The 19,636-nt window shown below is 33.2% G+C and overlaps 1 pseudogene; it reads left to right on the plus strand.

Annotated features, from left to right (window-relative positions):
- The first annotated feature begins 13,817 nt into the window (after positions 1 to 13,817).
- On the plus strand, positions 13,818 to 15,299 carry LOC125206656 (annotated as a pseudogene).
- Positions 15,300 to 19,636: the final 4,337 nt, after the last annotated feature.

Here is a 19,636-nt window from a genome sequence, read left to right on the forward strand (position 1 = left end):
ATTAAAATCTACATGAGATAGCGGGGGGTACTAATAGTGAACCCGATAAATTCATATGTAAAACTTTTTAGGTGTAGATCATTATTAATACCCATGTTGGGATATGTAAAAAATTTTTTTCAAACAAAAAAAACTAAAAAAAGCCCTTTTGGGATCAAAAAAAATTTATACCTTGATAACCTTGATTACCCTAAGTATAACTTTTTGCATTCTCAATCTCCCTATTTCACGTGGAATGTTTCCACTGAAATTGTTGAAGGGATAATGACAACATCTCAAAATGTGTGCATTTCCATATATTTCGTGAATCTGCCCTTCAAGTTGGTTTCTAGAGAAAGAAATACGTTTATTCTTGGCATATTGATGCACATGTCATTTGGGAAAAAACCTGCCAAAAAAATTTCTTACATATATATAGACAAAAATACATTGCTTGAATTTTAGGGATTGATGTACCTGTCAACTTGTTATTGTTAAGATACAATTTCTCAAGCTGTGGTAGATTGTGGAAGTTGGGATCTTCCTGACAAACTATTGTAAGATAAACTCAAGTATGCTAAAGAAGACATGTTGAAGATTGAAGATGGAATATCTCCGGTTAGAAAGTGTTGTAAATGTTTAAAATCTCTAGTCTCGAAAGATTTCCAATTTCGCTGGAACTCCCCCCGAAGTTAAAATAAACATAATGAGAAGCCATAAAAAAATAGATCATGATCAATTTTGACACTCCATTTGTCCAAAGGAAGATGCCCCTTTCTATGGATGTCAAATTTAATATATGCGATTTATTTTGTGTGTTAAACGGGATAATAAAGTAAGAGAGAGGAAATAATTTACAAATAAAGGGGTTTCTATTTTTAGTAATTTGTCATATTGGGCGGATAAAAAATTGAGTTATTTTCAATAGGATAGAGGAGTACAAATTAGTGATTTCGATGATTACATAGAAACGAAAAAGGAAAAGTTGTTTAATTGGTAAAATCCATGTGAGAAATTAAGCATCGAACTTCTTCCAAATAATTTGAAAACATAAACAAAAGGAAGAAAGGATCAAGTATAGATACCAGTGAAATGATTGCGCCAACTTCAACACTCTAAGCATGCTTGTATTTCCAAAATTTTACGAGAGATGGTTCCACTGAAATTGTTGTTGCCTAAATTCAAGATCTCAAGATGTTTGCATTTCCATATATTGGATGGAATATGACCTACAATTTATAAAGGGTTCAAATTAGTCACTTCTTGTTGGTCCCTCATGTAATTACTGATTCTATTTTTGTAAAATTACTACCCCACATCTTCTTTGCAATTGACTGCATTCACAAACAAATTATACCTAACTCGGAGGTGAAATATTTTACTCCCCTCAAATAAAAAAAATAACAAGTTTTACCATTTTTTGGACGTCCACCAAATTAGACTAATTCTAAAAATCGAAAGTTTTAAACCGATACTAACCATACACATCATTCTAAATGTGGACCCTAAATGTGGACCCCACAATTCATTAAAACTACTTACCACCATATTTTCCCTCCATCTCTCTTACTTTATTAGTTACGTAAAAAAACCGGGTGTTATTTATAACTTTGTTTATTTTTTGTGAGGAGGGTGTAGTTTTTATCTAGTTGTTTACTTTATTTTCTTTCAACTTTAACTATTTATATAATTTTTTAAAAATGAGTGAAGAAATGAAATGATCAACTATGGATGAAGTATACATTAAAGACTTATACAATTGGATTAACATACATACCTTTCAACTTGTTATTATCAAGATATAACTTCTCAAGATTTGGTAGTTTTTGGAAAGTTGGGATACTTCCTGACAAACTATTGTCAGATAAGCTCAGAATGTCAAGGAAGACATGTTGAAGATTGAAGACGGAATATCTCGGTTAGCCAAGCGTTGTCAATGTATAATATCTCCAATCTTGAGAGATTTCCTATTTCTGATGGAATTCCTCTAAAATACAAAATTAAAATAATGAGAATCCCCGTATAAATATTCATATTTTTTTGTAGATAAGCTTTTGAAATATCTATGTAGATAATGATCAATCTTGCTTATTGTTGGTTTTGTCATCTTGTGTAATTGTTGAATGAACTGTTCAAAATAAATAGTTAATACACTTACCAAAAACGAAATTACAACGACATTTTTTTTTCTAGTGCAATAAATATACCAAGATTTTAGAAAGACTTTTTCCAGGCACTGGGATGCGGAATTTAAATAATTATGGGATTGACAGACATACCTTTCAACTTGTTATTATAAAGATATAACTTCTCAAGCTTCAGTAGATTGTGGAAAGTTGGGATACTTCCTGACAAATTATTGTCAGATAAGCTCAAGAATGTCAAGGAAGACATGTTGAAGATTGAAGATGGAATATCTCCGGTTAGAGAAGCATGTGAATGTTTAATATCTCTAGTCTTGAAAGATTTCCTATTTCAGCTGGAATCCTTCCTGAATTATAAAATAAACATAGTGACAAACCTTGAATAAGTATAATTAAGTCTATTTTTAGTATTAAATATATCTATTTTGAGATTTGAGTTCACAACATTATGTGTGAATGCTTCTACCCCTAAAGTGATGAAACTTTTCAATTTTAACGTTCAACTAAATTTTGACCGAATTAGTTAATTAATTTGGTCGTCAATATTATAACCTTTTTAAAAATTGGTTTCAACATTATAACTTTTCTGTTACTTCATTATTTTTCTCTTTGCAACACAAGATTAAGTTAACATACAAATTTAATTAGTTTTTCCAAAATAAATTAATATGTAAATAAATTATACTACACCAATAGCATCTAAAATTTAGCCACATTCATTGGTGTCATCCTCTAGTGGGAAAATATCATAACTGATTTTCCTTGGATACAAAAATCAGTGTAGAACTAAATTTAAACATTTATAAATTCATCCTCTCTCAAAAAAAAAAAGTTGCCCCATCATATAAGATAATTTAATATGCATATTTTGTTTAACATCATAGATTATTAATTTTTAATTATGGCCAATCTAAAGTATTTGCAGATTAGTGTTTTTCAAACATTACCAGTTACAACAAAATCACATATTAGATCAAGAAGAAATTTACCTCGAAAACCATTGTACCCCAAGTATATCTCTCTAAGCTTTTTCCAATCTCCCAATTTCTGGAGGAATGTTGCCACTAAAATTGTTGAAGGGTAATGACAAGATCTCAAGATGTGTGCATTTCCATATATTTGGTGGAATCTGTCCTTCAAGTTGGTTCCGATCAAGTGACATGATTTTGACATTGGGTATGTTAAACAAAGACTCGGGAATTGTACCTAAGAAATTGTTGTTGTACGGATAGAGTTCCTCTAGTTGAGGTAAATTTCCCCAACCATGTTGGTATTTCTCCGGTTAATGAATTGACTCCCACATTCATCACCTTCAAAGCGCGTTTAGAAAGCTCAAAGGGTAAGATCGATAAAACTTGGACGATGTCCAAATATCGAAAGCGTTAGGTTTCCGAGATGTGGAGCAACGGTTCGATAAGCCTAGCCACGAAGATTGAGAGCAATGCCCGACCGAGTTTGAGGCCGCACAACACACAATCCAATTAAAAACTGATGTGTTTTGCGACCAATTGGTGCTCAAGATAGCATAAGCGTCGGAAGTGATGGAGTTTTTGAATGAAATGAGTGCATTTTCATCTGTGATAGTATTCAAGGAGAGTGTAAAGCTATTTAATAGCAAGATTGCAAGAGCAAAGGAAAAGGTAGAATTCTCCATTAGTTTGCTGCTGTGTTGCATTTGATAGAATGCGTTCAAGCACACGCCCTCCATCCCACTCAAGATGTCCACATTCTCGAGTGACACATGATTTTAGGAAGAGTTGTTAGGTGGAGTAAGTAGAGAGAAAAAAATAGTTGAATATTTTAATGAGGAGAGAAAAGAGAGATTTATTTCTAAATTCTAAATATAGAAAGTGGACATCTTGAGTGAGACAAACTAAAAGGAAAGGTGGACATCTTGAGTGGGAGTAATAGGTGAAATGATGTCACATCAAATGTGGTAACCACTGGGATTATTGCTTCTGTAATTCAGTGGAAAAGCCATCAAGAGCTTTGTTGAAAGACATCTAAAGATGCTTTGCTTTTACACAAAATATATTAGTGCATTGTTTTCTAAAGATGTTTCACATGGAAAGATATTTTAATAGACATAAAAACAGAATAATATTTAAAATAAATTAAGATCAAAACTGAAATTTGTAAATTAAAGTTACATGTAGTATAAAAGAATTGAATAACAATTAACATGATCTTAAAATTTGGCACCAAACACCTGATGTTGAAAGTGTTTCAACGTATTTATTTGAATGACTAATAATTTTTGTATTTTAAGCAATATAGGTTTGATGGTTACTCTATAAAATTTGGTAGGAAAGATAGATAAGATTTACTATAACACAAAATATGATAAAATACATATTTTAGGTCATTTTCAATTAGATAACTCCAACTACGGAATGTGATCAAAATAGAATTAATTCCTAATGCATAACTACAGAACTGTCATTATTAAAATTACACTTAGTTCAATTTTAGTTCATATTAGGTTATACATACGCGTGACACAAGTTTTAATGATATTTAGTTAGTGTGTTACTGTGTTTTGTGAGTGGAGATTGATTAAGTAAGTTTCACAAAATATTAAAAAGGAATGCATATAATCAAATTGCAATCATGCCACAATAATAAATTTAATAATTGAACTTGTAGAGAAATCAAAGAAATCCAAATTACTGGAACATCTAATCTAAATATAGGGTGAATCATTTTTAATTAAAGAAAACTATTATTAACTAATTATTGATTACCGCCTCTATCCGGCACTAAGTAGAAAAAACTAGTCGTAGAATGTATATCCTATTTTACACATCGATTTTTCGTATAATGGAGGTGGAATGAGTTAGTAGAATTTGAGATTCACTTATCAAAATATAGTAAAATTGAAACTGAGGGAGTGATATATTGCTAACTCAATGCTTAATCGCTAACTACAACTCAATAATAGCCATTAGATGTTCAAATTAAAGGCCCAGATTATCAACCACGAAATGTCAATACAATCAACAAAAAATATCAATAAGGTCATAGGATTAATTCCAAAAAATATCAATAGGGGTATTAAATGTCAAGTTAATTATAACTAACTTTTAAAAGAAATCCCAAAACTCTAAATTCATATAACATATATCAAATTAAAGATAATTTTATAAGGATTCCAACGATATACTACATGCATATGTTCCGACGTCAAAATTTGAAAAAAAAAATCTAGAATTTTCGTATTTTTCGTACACAGGTTAATGTCAATGCAGCTAAGATAATATGTCAATATAAATCATATACAATGTCAATCCTAAATCTGTGTTGACATTCTCAAAGCATTGTGTTGATATTTTTGAAACAATATATTGACATTTTCATCCAAAATCCTAATTTGGAGTTTTTTTTTTATCTTTTTCGATTTAATTAATAAAAACAAAAATTACACGTGGCAAATTGTAAACCACACGTTTTCTAAAATCATATGACCTTAAATTAGTTGTAGTTAGCAATTAAACGATGAGTTAGCAATTGATCACTCCCCATTGAAACTGAACATATATAAAGTTAAATAACATAGTGAAAGGGGAGTGTTATATTGCTAACTCAATGCTTAATTGCTAACGACAACTCAATAATAGCCATTAGATATTCAAATTAAAGGCCTAGATCATCAACCACGAAATGTCAATACGATCAACAAAAAATGTCAATAAGGTCATAGGATTAATTCCAAAAACTATCAACAGGGGTATTAATGTCAAGTTAGTTATAACTAACTTTTAAAAAAAAATCCCAAAACTTTAAATTCATATAAAATATATCAAATTAAAGATAATTTTATAAGGATTCCAACGATATACTACATGCATATGTTCCGATGTCAAAATTTGAAAAAAAAAAATTTAGAATTTTCGTATTTTTCGTACACAGGTTAATGTCAATACAGCTAAGATAATATGTCAATATAAAGCATATACAATGTCAATCCTAAATTGTGTTGACATTCTCAAAGCATTGTGTTGATATTTTCGAAACATTATATTGACATTTTCATCCAAAACTCTAATTAGGAGTTTTTTTTTATCTTTTTCGATTTAATTAATAAAAATGAAAATTACACGTGGCAAATTATAGACCACACGATTTCTAAAATCATATGGCCTTAAATTAGTTGTAGTTAGCAATTAAATGATGAGTTATCAATTCATCACTCCCCCATATCCATAGTGAAAGTTATAAATTCACTTACTAAAAACAATAAAAAGAAAAATAAGAGATTTATTGGTGAACAAATAAAAAAGATATATTTAATGGCTAACAAGGAAAATATTTAAGAGGAAAAAAAGTTTCATGATTTTCCACTTTATTACTAAATCATCTCCTATTATAGTCTCTTAAGACATCACTAATATCACCAATTTACCACTACTATCCCATTATCTTTTCCATTATCACCACTAGATCCACTACTAACTCTAAAGTGCACTACACACCCAGCCTGCATTCACCATATATTCTTGTTTTATTTACTAGTACATACATTAACCGTGTCTCTAAAGTTCAAGATTTATGTTTATTTTCTTGGAGGTTCTTTCCCGAGTCCTATTTAGAGAATCAAACCCGGTTTAGAAGTCTAATAATTTAGAATTCTTTGTGGTCCTTCATCATTGAGACATAATATGAAAATATTTTCTCAATCCTAAAATCTCCCTCCTAATTATATTAAGAGTAGAGATCAATTTTAGTTCTAAACATATGACCAAAATACGAATTTGGTTTAAAACATTTACTTTTAAAAAAGCAGGTACTACATAACAAATGAAAATGTCGCCGAAATAGTCCTTTTATTAGGTTTCTGTTAAAAAACTAACGGTCAACGCTAATTGGACAGTGGGATGACTGTTAGTTTTTTTATGGAACCGTAAAAAAAAAGAACAACTCCGATAAAGATTTCATTTGTTATGGACCTGTTTTTCAAAAAATAAATATTTTAGACTAAATTCATATTTTAATCATATATTTAAGACCAATATTGACCTTTACATGAAACAATGGACATGTTCACACTATAAAGGCTACAAGATCGTGTTGGTAATTATAACGTTCAAGTTGGAAGAGTGTGATAATGGAGGTAGTGGTGAATTGTGATGAAAAATGGTAGAGATAGACCGATAGTGGAAGTAGTGGACCAAAGCTTGTTAAGGTTATCAAGGTTATAATAATTATATGATGACCAATGAATTGGATAAAAATTGGATTCGCAAGTAGGAACAGGCCCAAGAGTGAAAAGGGCCTAAGAGCACTCCCAATGGAGGTGGCGAATTCTCGGCGATAAATCGCCGATTATCGCCGAATTATCGCCGGCCATTGTGGCGAAGTCGGCGATAATTCGGCGATAATGTTACCGTTGCTTCGCCGAGTGGCGATTTATCGCCGGATTATCGCCGAGCGATCGCCGGCCACTGTGGGCGACGCTCGGCGATAATCGGCGATTTTTAAAATTTTTTTTTTTTTTTTTTGGCCGAACGGCTATTTTATCCCACCCCTATAAATATTTCATCCTCTTCCTCCATTCATCACCCACAAACTTCATTCACACAAATTTTCAATCTTTTTTCTCTCCATCTTTATTAAATGAGTTCTGATTCATCGTCTCGTGCTCAGTCCGACGAGGAAATATCACATTCTTCTTCCGAAGAAGAGGTACCTCCCGCTCCCACCGGATGGGATGTAGCGGGTTTCGCCAACAACCCAATCAACAACTATATCTCCCGCTGCATACAAAGCGAGATCGCTCGAATGCCAAACAGGAAGCCCGGACTATCGCCCTGTCAGTAAATGCACCGTTGCCATCCCATTAGCCGCACATGGAGGGTCCGCCGACATGTTCGATGAGTATCTCGCAATGCGGCGAGACGATCGGGGCAACGAGTGCCTGAAGAATTTCTGTCATGGGCGTGCGAGAGATATTTGGGGGAGCACTACCTTCGTCGCCGGACGCAATTTCACCGCTGGCCTCCTACCGGATTGCACCGGAGGACCCACGGTGCTTCCGGGATGCTCGGCAAGATCGATCGTAGATGCAGACCGGTGGCAAAGCTGAAGAACTCGCCCAACCGCGTGGCGAGGCCAGTTTACTACCGGCTACAAAGGTACGCATCCCACCATCATTCTTGAAGCCGTTGCCGACCAACGGCTTTGGATTTGGCATGCTTATTTTGGTATAGCCGGGTCGAACAACGACCTAAATGTTCTCAATTCCTCGCCCCTTTTCAACGAGCGGATCAACGGATTAGGCCCCTCCATCGAATTCACGGCCAATGGCAATGTGCATAACATGGGGTACTACCTGGCTGACGGCATCTATCCGCAATGGCCCGTGTTTCTGAAGACGATCAGATGCCCACTCGGAGATAGAAGAAGGTATTTTGCCCGAGCGCAAGAGTCTGCGCGCAAGGATGTGGAGAGGGCATTTGGGGTGCTCCAATCGCGATTTGCACTGGTAAAGGGTCCGACGCGCTTTTTCTACCAGGGGGATATTGCCGATATCATGTATGCGTGCATCATCATGCATAACATGATCATCGAAGATGAACACGAAGGCGTCCTCGACGTCACCAACGACCCAAGTGTTGCATCATCGAGTCACGGTGTCTCAACCGAGTCCGCCGCCAGGGTGTACCGCACAACGAACATGAACGGTTCCAGGCGTTCATGGACATACACCAGAAGGAGGCCCATCAAGCACTACAACACGATATCATCGAAGAATTGTGGGCAAATAGAAACCGCGCCCACCGCCCTTGAATTTTTTTTTCTTTGAATTTTTTTTTTGATTTTTTATTTCCATTCGTGTACTTTTTTTTTTTTTTTTTTTAATTTTCTTCGTTGTAATGTGTACCCGTGTTTAATACAACGAACTTTATTACTATTTATTTGATTTATCTTTATAAATTAAATAAGCTAGCTTTATTATATATAAAAATAAAACAATTAAATTAGTGATGATGTAAAAATGAAATGTTGAGTTAGGGAGAAATAAGGGAGAAATAAGGGAGAAACCATTGTAGCAGTTGGCTAAAAATCTGGGGATAAAATGTGATGCTGATGTGGCGCTGATGTGGCAGGAGTTAGGGAGAAATAAGGGAGAAATAAGGGAACTCCATTGGGAGTGCTCTAAGACATATATTAGTCAAAACACCTAAGATTAGTCAAAATATTTAATTATGGAAACAAATAACATGGGTTTTCATCTAGTAGCCTTTATGTAATTTTAAACCAACAAAGTTTGTTACAACCCTAATAATTTCCTCCCATATTTGTGTGATTCTATAAACAAGTATGATTTGTTTCGTCGTCCCAATTCCTTTTTAACGAGATTCAAATGCTTAATTCATATTCTTGTTGTAGGCCATGTCTGCAGACGATCCCTCTCTTACTCCAGCCAAAACATGCGCCGCAGATGAATTCCTAAGTGACTTATTTGAGGCAAGATTTCCTTCTTTTTCTTAAGTATTAGTATTTAATTGAATTTGAATAGCTAAGCCACCTTTTTTGTCTTTTTGTTGGTTCAAGAAACCCTAGCACTCTCTTTGTCTAACAGAAATACAAATTTTTAGGACGGATCAAATTTCAATTCACATTTGGTGAGGTGAAATAAAAGAGGGGCAAAAAGAAAAAATAATTGGAGTTCTGTTAGTAGAGAATTGTCATCACATTCGAAAAGAGTTTCCAAAAATAGAAATATGCTATCTATATATTCCCTTCATCCCATAGAAATATGTCATTTAGGATTGGCACGAGTTTTAATGCATAATTGATAAAGTAAGAGAGAAGGAAAAAAAGTAGTTGAAATTGTGTAGTGGATGGTTGGGCCCAAAAAAGATAAAGTAAAAAAGGAGAAAAAAATTGCCATAAAATGGATATGGACTATTACTATGGGACGGATGAAAAAAGAATGAGAAAAACGGAAAGAGTTTATATTTTCGTGGGATAAACGAAAGTATTTTTTTTCCATATAGAAAAAAAGATATCCAGTATTTCGCTTTGGAATAGTGATTCCATCTCATCTAATTTTATCCAGAACTATTATTTGATTCTATGTTTGTTACTCACAAATTTCATCAATACTAGTCACATTTCACATTTTTCTAGAGGAGTTGTTATTTATGTAGGTTATATTTTGATTTATTTATTTCTGTATCCACGCATGTAATAAATACTTCCTCAGTCCTAAGTCCTAACAAAGTTAATACAAATCTTTTGGGCACATAGATTAAGAAATTGTGTTGAAAAGTAGGAGAGAGGAATAAAGTAGGAAACATAAAGAGAGAGTAAAGTAGGAAAAGTAAGAGTGATTGGATGAATGGTTTGTTTTTTGTCAAAATAAAAAATGACTCAACTTAGTTAGGACATCACAAAAAGGAATACGACTCAACTTAGTTGGGACGGAGTGAGTATAAGAATTAATGATCAAAAGAATAAAACTATCACAGATGTCTCTTTTTCAATTTCATCCTTATAACTACACCACTCCCTATTTGGTTATCCTATTATATAATTTTTTGCTACTGATTCTAGATTTTGTTTGTACAATAGGTCTCACCTAAACATTACAATGAAGAAGAAGAAGAATCTGAAGATGATGATGGCAATTTTGTAGACGCTAAGGCTTTCAGAGAATACAGCCGAATTGTGATTGAGAGTGAAGTAATGGCAACACTTTTATTCCCTCAAAACCCTTCTTCTATTATGAATTATAATCTATTCAAAACTTCTTATCTTTGTGAGCAGGGCTATGACTGCGAGCCGGTTAATTTCACGTTTATCCAAACTCCAGTCTTTAAGGGTCTGTTTGTCAGGATAGTTAACTCGGTTATTTTGGACTTATTCAGTCTAAAATTAAATGACCTAAAATGTGCACTCTTAACATATTTTACTCTTACTTCCATATCGAATAAATACACTTTTAGCCCACACTTAATCTTTATAGGATCATTTTAATTGGTCAAACTGAAAGATAGTCATAAACATTAAATTAGTCATGTGGATTGTGGAAGGCAGAAAACTCTTTTATTTTGGAATTATTCATTCTAAAGTACTTAAAATGTGTGTTCTTAACATATTTGACTCTTCAGAATAGGAAGTTGGTGTTCGATAGTGTCGAGAAGGTTAATGTTCAGCCAGCGAGCGTTGCGAGGTTGTTCATCACTTTCAAAGTTAAGGACATGGACGATGGCGGTGCCCTGAAGACCTTCCAATGCCGCATCCATAGCAGGGTGAAGGAGAAGGATATCGAAGAGTTTCGCGAGAAACCTACAACTAAGATGAAAATTGATGAGGAACTCATGGCAGCTGCTCGATCATTCTCTCACTATCTATTCCCAATCTTACATATTATTAATTTTGATGCTTCTAAGCTTTGCTAAATTGATCAATCGGGCATGAACTCCAAAATTTAATTTTGGCGGATTTAATTAGTTTAACATTTACGTTGGAGAACCATTTTTATCTTCCCATAATGCACACACAACAGTTTTCCAATGATTTTTTCGAATGATGGAGACTTTTACAATACTATTCACACATACTAAATTTGAGATTGATCTTTCATCAGCAAGGCCATATTTTTCTTTTGTAGGAGCAGTACTTATTACTATGGGACAGGGTGAATATTTTATCAATGTTGCTAGGGATGTCAATCGGGCTAACCCGCTCGGGTTGTCGGGCTATTTGGGTGTGGGCTATTCGGATTAGGATTTTTTCAGGCCATAAATTTTGGAACCTAACCCGGGATTTCGGGCTATTCGGGCCTAGAAACTTTCGAAAATAATCTCTTGTATCAAAATTTTACTCTTTAAAATGATTTTCAATTTTAGATATTTTTTATTATTAGTTTTAGAATCATATAAAATCTTTAAATTTTTATAGTTTTCTTAAATAATATAACCCTTCATCTCGATAAACTACAATATAAACAAAGATAGATCAAAATTAAATCATTTAATTTGAATTAAAGCTTATGTTCATGTCATTATATTTGTCTGTTCATAATGAATTCTTTATGAAAATTTAAAATAATACTATGAATCATTATTAAAATGATAAACATATTTGAGATTTTGAATTAATTTTAATTTGGTCTAGATTGCTTGGTGGTAGTAAGATAATAGTGGCAGATGACGGACGATGGAATAATGAGTCGAGATGGAACGTAAAAGTTGATAGTATGGGATCGATGGAAAAGTGTAGAATGAAGATTACAGAAAACTATTGATTGTGTCACATGAAATTCGAAAATTCAAAAAATCCTAAAACTTAATATTTTTAAATTTAAAAAGTCGCAACTGTTCGGGCCAACCCATTTAACCCGCCAACCCATTCGCCAACCTATTTAGCCCCTTTTGTATTCGGGTAACAAAATTACAACCATAACCACTAATTTTACCGGGCTATTCAGCGACCACGGTCAGTTGGATTGACATTAAAATTCACTACAAAAAAGCTAATTACAGCGTAAATTTCAAGAATTAGTGATGGATATATGATGGAAAATAATCAGAACTAATTGCTGACAGTATATTCCGTCACTAATTCGAACTTATCACTAATTGGTGACAGTATGGTCCGTCACTAATACGAACTTACCAAGGCAACTGCCTTTATTTCCGTCATTATATCTTTTGCGACAAAAAATCCGTCAATAATATTTTTTAGTTACAACTTTTTTATTGACTGACATGTCAATATTTACTCTGTCACTAAATATGTTGATTGCCTAAATTTCGTCGATTAGTTACAGATAATTCCGTCACTAAATTGCAAGTGTTTTGTAGTGATTCACGTTGATTCCAAATTTTTTATGTTTAATAGACAGAGGAAATACAAACGAATAGAGATAGAGACATAAATTTATCTCGTAGGGGCATTCTAAATAATGAATTTGAAATTAGCGACAATAAATTCATAAGTTGAATCAGGTGTTTGGTCTGTCCATTTATCGTGTTAATCTATATAATCATCCTACCCACATACCTAACTCTCCCTCTGAATCTTTCTTCCATAACGTCACAATCTTAAATGTGGGGTCTATTTACTCTATTCTATAAATTTCTAACTCATTAACCGGCACTTCTAGTTCTTCCTCCGTCCCACCACAAATAATTGATTTATTTTGAGCGAAATTTAAGAAAATAAGTAATATATATTAAGTTAAACTGGAGACAACAAAGTATGAAAAATGAAAAAGTTAGAAACATAGAGAGAATAAAGTAGAGAGAATTAAAGTTTTGTTTTTTTAACTAAAAAAGGAAATTCATCATTTGTCGTGGAACAACCAAAAATGGAAAGTTGATCACTTCACCATCTGTGATTAAATGTCCATATTTGACCGCACGGATTTTAAAAATTTATTTGACTTTATGTAATAAAGTGGATGGAAAAGTTAGTGAAATGTGGGACCTCTTTCATATATTAATTTTATAATAAAATGTGAGTGAAATGAGTTAGTGGAATTTAGGATCCACTTACCAAATATTATAAAAGTGAAATGAAACATTTATTGGCGATGAAAAAAAAGGAAAAATGAGACATTTAATGGAAACGGAGGAAGTAAAATTTATATTGAAAACCGATCCGATTGACATCCTTAATCATAATAATAACGTCAAATCACTAGTAAGCGGAAAAAAGTTGCCATTTTCCCTATTTAAGGCGACACATGGTACCTTATTTCTCTGCCCAAATTCTACACTTATCTAACTGGTAAGCCCTAACAAAACACCATTCACTTATTCACTACAAATTCTATTCTTCTATACGATCTTGATTATAAGCCTACGTTGTGATTTCTCAGGATTTGATTCGCAAGGAGCAGCCATGAAGGTGAAGGTCGTGAGTAAAAGGCTGGTGAAACCACGCACCCCAACTCCACAAAACCTCAAAACCTACAAGATCTCATTCATGGACGAACTCAACCCGACCATGCACGTTGTCGGAATGTTCTACTACAAATCCCCGGCCTCCGCGGCAGCCAGTCTCGATCATCTCCAAGACACTCTATCATCAATCCTGCCCGCTTTCTACCCTTTCGCAGGGCGATACATGAAGCAACACCGCGTCGTTGATTGCAGCGACCAAGGCGCTCTCCTCATCGAGGCGAACGTTGATCTCCAGCTCCTCGAGGTCATGAATCTTGACGCTGTCGAGGAGCTCACGACATTTACCCTCAGAAATGGGAAGCGGACGAGAAACCGACCCGATTTTGCTCGTCCAGCTCACCAGGTTCAAATGTGGTGGTGTGGCTATTAGTATATGCATTTCGCATAGGGTCATGACGCTGGCTCCCTGGGCACGTTCATCTCTGCATGGACGAACACTGCCCGTGGAGAAACCGGGAAGAGATCTGTCCAGTCTTCAACGGACAGTTTTCTTCCTGGAGGAATTTCCTGCCTGAGTTTGGGACAACTCGGGACGGGGAAAATGGCCTCTATAGCATCATATGCAAGAGGTTCCTGTTTAACAAAAATACAATTTCAAGCCTCAAAGAAAAGGTTGGCAAGACCTACGAGCAACCCCGTCCTCCTTCAAGGATGGGGGTTGTTTCGGCTGATAGTCAAGGCCATTGACCGGGCCCGGGCCCATGTGGGCCCGGCCACGGATCTGGTCGTGGCGCAGGCTGTCAACATCAGGGAGAGGACCGTGCCCGCTGGCAAAACATTCTTGTGGAAATTTGGTAGCTCTGCGATCACTAAGCTCACTGCGGAGGAATCAAAGAAGATGGGAGTCGAAGACTATGTTCGCGTGCTAGGAGCGACGCGAGAAGACATGCGCGATTGTGCGGGATTGATAAGTGAGGAAGGGAAGAGATCTTGGATCCAGATGTCTCATGAGGTGTCGGAGATGTCTCTGAGGGAGGATGTGAATGTTGTGTGGGTGACGGATTGGAGCAAGTTTGGATTCTACGAGGCCGATTTCGGTGGGGGAAGCCGGAGTGGGCAGTGTGGCGAATGTGATGGTGAAGAATCATGTTACTTTGATGGACACCAAAGAGGAGATGGGATTGAGGCATGGGTGCAGCTTGAAGACACTGAGATGCCTTATTTCGAAAACCAGATTCGAAACTTCATTTTGCTTAGTTTGATTACTTTATCCCATTGTCATAGTTTGTGTTTTCCGTTCCCTTGTTTGATCAAATAATGCCTTCTTCTTCTTCTTCCGAGGAAGTTCCAACGTCGATTTGGAGAAGGCCTACAATGTACTATTACTATGTGTGCGGTTACTTGTATGAAATCCTTCGTTATCTAATGATCGAGCTGAAATTATAGATATGAAAAAATTAGATTCATAACAGATATTGCACATTGAGAATTTAAACACAACAAATAGAATTAGTTACTTGTTCGTAGTTTAGTATTCTATTTTGATCGAACCCTGCATGGTGAATTCATTACTTTTGGTCCCACGTGCATTGCCAATCCGATGCCGAACGTTTTAACCCTAAACCCTAAAGCTCAAATATGTCCCAAAATTTGTGTTACTTCAACATCTCACTTTTCTCCATGTTGATTTTAAGTGTTGTCTAAGTAGTGACACAGAATCTCATTGTCTGGAAACAATGAATTTTTACTAGAAATATCCGGAATAAATGATCTCAAAAAAAATTGGTGCATTATGCATATTTTAATGCTGGCGTATCTAGGATTTTTTATATGGTCTGAAAAAAAATTTCAACAAAAGTTCACAATGTGACTAATGATTTTGTTTTTTTTTGTTATGTTTTCTTAATTGTTCTAATATTTAAAATGAAATTGGTCTTTATTTTTCTACCAAAAAACTTTATTTTAAATAAATAAAAATAATAATTTTATAGTTCACGTGAGAGTCATTATGCATATGAAATACAAGTATTCATATTTTGTTACTTAGCAATATTAATTATATTACTATGTCGATAATATAATAAGGAGGTTAATTTTATAAATATTACTTTATGATACTTATTTCAAATTAGTAATTAAACCTGAGTTGTTTGTAAAATATTTTACTCAATATTAGTCATATAAGTTCTATTAAAAATAATTAATAAAATTAAATATGAAAGAATATAAAATTAAATTAAAAAAGAACAAGCTAGTGGTTAAACTAATAAATATTTTTTAAAAACGAAACATATAATGAAACTTAAACATGAATTGTGAAGGAGATATGGATTAACAACAAAATGAAATTGATAAAAAGTTCATATGGATTAAAACAAAGTTAATTTTGAGAAGATAAAACAAAGTACACAACAAATGCGCTTGAGGAGGGTCAATCTCGGGTCTTTGGTAAGGTAGGCGAGCGCCTTTTCCACTGGGAAAGACAACAATTTTGTTAAACTAATACTCCCTCCGTCCCGATTAAGAGTCCCATTTCAAAATGTGCGGTTTTAAGAAATGTTAAGAAAAGTGGGTGGAAAAAAGTTAGTGGAATAAGAGTTCCACTTTTATATATTAGTTTTAAATGAAATGTGAGTAGAATGAGTTAGTTGATTGTGGGGTCTTTTCCATTTATGGCAATTATGAACCGGGACTCTTATTAGTGGACGGACAAAATGGAAAAACGGACTCTTATTCGTGGACGGAGAATTCTACATATCGTATTAAAACATTAAGTTATGGGTACAAGTATACCCACTTGTTCCCATGTGCATACGCCGCTTTTAGTGTGATACATGATTAATAAAAGTTTGATTGTGTGTTTTGTGAGAGAGAAAAATGGTGTCATACTTAACATTTGGTAAATAAATATGCAAAATGTTTAAAAATATTAAAGAAAGGTATGGGAAAAATATAAAAGAATAATATTTAAAATTGCTCATCTACATTTGCCTTAAAAACACTTTTGGATCCGTGTGTTAGCTTCTCATAAAAATAAAAATAAAAACTTTTTTTTCTATCCACAATTAACAATTTCGTAAAAAATTAACGATTAACTGTGTTTTGATTAAATCAGTAAGTAAATCATTCTAATCAACTATTTTAATCTAATTTACCATTTTTTCAAACAATTAAGTATTTTTTATCTTTTCAATTGTAATGATAATGGTGAATGTAGCCAATGTGTTTCGGGGTAGTTTTTTACAATAGTTAATGTTGATAATGGTGAATGTAGGCATACTTTTTTTGTAAATAGGTATGCAAAAATGTGTATAATATATATTTAAAAGAATATTACATCTAAAAATAAAATTAAATTCGGGTAATATTAATATTATATGTTTTGTATTTACCAAATAAAAAGTTATGAACTTATTTTTCGTCAGTGGAATATGAATAATCTTTGAAAAAAACTTGTTTAAAATAGCTTCCATTGGTATAATTTGTATTGATTTCAAGATTTCAATATTACATTACCTGAGTACTTATTTTTATGTTTATATATGAGAAAATCACTAATTGGGATCCAAGCTTCTTCGTATTTCATTACATCAATAATTAACAATAATTAAACAAGAGACACGACAAGTGTTTATATAAATAAGAACGTTGACAATAAAATAAAGTGGTTAACCAATTATTAATGTACATTTAAATTTTTCAAGTTTCAACTACTATCTCTTGTAATAATTAGAAATATTGTTGACACATCTTGATGGTTTTGTATAAGACTCAAATCACGTGAAAATTTAAATTGATTATATGCTATTCCATTATTGCACATACACATCTAAATTAATTATATAGGATTTACATGATATCAATGTAGGGCCACTCACGATTATAAAGTGGAAACTACTATATTTTAGAATCATCCTGAAAATTAGAAAAAAAAAAAAAAACCGTGGAAACTGCTCAATTAAATGGAATTTCAATTACTAACATAAATTAGTGGGCCTAGTTTCTAGGTATCGATCGTCAGTATATGAGGGGAAAACAATAAATGGTTTATTTAAAATTCAGATGCTTGCGTATTTCATTTATCAATAAAACTTAAATAGCTGACATGAATTGACTAATATCTTTGATAAGAAATTTCATATGAATATAGAGTGGTTAACCAAACGTTTACACGTGATTTACAACAAATAGATCTCTTAATATTAATTAACGAGTAAATGTCAATTTGGTCCTAAATACATAGCCAAAATACGAATTTGGTCCAAAATATTCATTTTTTGAAAACATGTCCATAGCAGGGTGAAATCATTGTCAAGTGGTTCTTTTTACGGTTCGTCAAAAACTAACGTCAGACCACTGCGCAATTAACGTTGGTATTAGTTTTTTGCGGAACGTAAAAAAAATGACTACTTGGTGTCATTTTCATTTGTTATGGATCTTTTCAAAAGCGAATGTTTAGACCAAATTCATATTATTAACATTTACTTTTAACAAAAATGCAGATGGCTCATCTTGAAGTTATGTATGAGACTCAAATCACGTGGAAATTTGAATTGATTTTCTGAATTAATTTTAATCTCGGTTATAGACGCATCCACCAAAAATATTATGGCAAAACCTCTCATATCTACTCCCTTCATTATATTACCCTATTGCACTTTATCCTCCTTCACACTCCAACAACCATACCGATCTTGAAGCTCTTCTAGTATTCAAGAAATCCATACACCGTGATACTAGCTCTCTCCGTCCCACTATATGTGAAGAGTTAGGACCGATGAGTTGGAAAATGGGTCAAAATGTAGTAGTAATAAATTGGATTTGGCAAGTCGAAAGGGGCCCAAAAAGAGAAAGGCCTAAGACAAAGATTATGAGCCCAATGATAAATGTATAAAATGTACATACATAATCGAACTTTTTGACATTTTACAATACAAATCAAAAAATGAATTAACTTAAAATAAATTACATGCTAACCATTCCATAACAATTTAGAAAAATATTAAAATTTTAAATTAAATATCTATAAATTTAAGAAAAAAATATTATTTTAATTGAATATTGTATAATTATTTAGAATCAAACTAGAAATAATCATGTGAAAATTTTGTTATAAATTTTCCATATCACTTATTTTTATTCCTATATAATAATATAACTAATACTAACAAAACTAATTTGTAATTTAATTCAATTAAATTTAAAACTAGGGTATTATGCACGTGCACAATATTTACATTTATCTTTATTCTAACCTAAATGAGAGAGCAAAAGATTTGGAAGGAGCTTACAAAACATTTTGTACTAATCTCACTAATTTTTTCTAAAGATTTTGTACTAATCTAACTAATTTTGTAGAGTATAAAAGATTTGGGAGAAATTACAAAATATTTTGTATATAACTAATTTTGTATAAAAGATTTGGGAAGATATTACAAAATATTTTGTACTATGCTAAAAGGAAAGATGAGAATAACGTTGGAATTATTTATAATAGCCTTTGTCTATATTTTATTTCTAAACCAACCGAGTTGACAACCCTAATAATTTCATCTCATTCTGTGATTTACGTGTAAGTTTTATACATTTGTCTTTTCTTTTGCCGCTTTGCGTTGTGTTTTGGTATATGATTACAAAAGATTATGAATGCAGTGT

Source organism: Salvia hispanica, chromosome 2, assembly GCF_023119035.1.
Source record: "Salvia hispanica cultivar TCC Black 2014 chromosome 2, UniMelb_Shisp_WGS_1.0, whole genome shotgun sequence".
NCBI classification, from domain to species: Eukaryota; Viridiplantae; Streptophyta; class Magnoliopsida; order Lamiales; family Lamiaceae; genus Salvia; species Salvia hispanica.